The sequence below is a fragment of the Sinocyclocheilus grahami genome, unplaced genomic scaffold (assembly GCF_001515645.1).
Source record: "Sinocyclocheilus grahami isolate Dianchi unplaced genomic scaffold, SAMN03320097.WGS_v1.1 scaffold332.1, whole genome shotgun sequence".
Classification (NCBI taxonomy): domain Eukaryota; kingdom Metazoa; phylum Chordata; class Actinopteri; order Cypriniformes; family Cyprinidae; genus Sinocyclocheilus; species Sinocyclocheilus grahami.
The window spans coordinates 890,454-891,947 of record NW_015505511.1 but is presented as its reverse complement, the minus strand read 5'-3'; positions in this window follow the sequence as shown (position 1 = coordinate 891,947).

Genomic DNA, 1,494 nt, shown 5'->3' with positions numbered 1-1,494 from the left:
AAAATAAATATATATATATATATATATATATATATATATATATATATATATATATATATATATATATATAAATCAAAACTTACCTTAAGAGTATTGAAGAGGATGCTGTAGTGCACTTGCTGGCTGCTTGTCTGACTCATCATCTCGTTTCAAAAAACATTTTCATTAAAAATGTATTTATATATTAATATAATATGATTATTTATCCATTTAGCACTTTCATGCTAACTTTCTGACCCTAGAAGTAAATATAATTTGTATGTCTACAAAACATTACATAAAGCAGTTAATTAATACATAAAACATTTAATTAATAAAAGTTTTTTTTAAGGTCATGTGCAATTAATATAATTGTAATTAAAGTATAAATGCATTTTGATCCATTGAAATCTTTGAAAAAATCTGTGATATAAAAAAAACGAAATGTTTGCAAATGTGGATTTCAGTAATGATACTACAATATGTCCGCTGCAAATTAACAAAGATATCAACAATATGCATTATTCCTTTAAAATTACTTAAAGCCTTCAGAGCTTGTTTGTGTGTTTTTGGGACATTCAGGGACAAGTGTCATCTGGCGGTAGTCAAAAACACATCCCTCCACCTGCCTCACCCCAGACCAGACCATTCGTCACAACATACACCGCCCTGTCTGAAGCAGACACTAAATAAGGCCTGATGTCATACCCCCTTGTGACTGTTAAACTAGAACTGCAGTTTCTGGCTCTGTTTTGTATTTTAAAGTGAAGTAACAAAGGACAGGTCCAGCCTGATCCCTAGATCAGCAATTTCTGTCAGAGATGTGTTGTCCATGGATATTGACTAACAAGGTAGAACCTTACTTTGGGGAGTGGTTAGGCATCTGTCATAACTGCTCTTGTCCAGTAGAGGACAGCATGAACACACATCACGCACACAAATGTAAGGACAAAAAACAAAGGTACTGAAAAGAAACAGATTAAGTATGTCCTACATCCTGAACAACCTTTTGACAGCTTTTACTTTGGTAATTGCACTGAAATCTATTATGTTCATTCAACAGAGGCATTTTTACAGCCAAAACCCTGTAAATCTGAGCCAAACATCATACATCTAGAACGTACGGAACCTGCCATAACATTGTCCCCAACCTATCAATCATGGGTGCTCCGCAAGGTCAAGAAAGATGCTGAGAGAGAGAGAGAAACAGATGGAAGAAAAAGAAATGAAGGGGTCTTTGCAAGCACTAAAATAGGATTCTATATACAGTATTCAAGTGTTTGTGTGGTTGTAGCTTTTTAAATAGGTTTTTCCAAAGAAAATGTGGTGCTGGTCCACCAATAAATTGCAGTCACATTGCTAGGGGGTTTCAGGTGGTATCTTGGTGGCTTACTGGTATATATGATAATAAGGTCACTACGTATGGCTAGTCAAAATGTAATTTATGGCATTTTTTGCCAGACAAAAATATAATTTTCAACCACATTTCTAAGAAACATAATAACATATTATAAT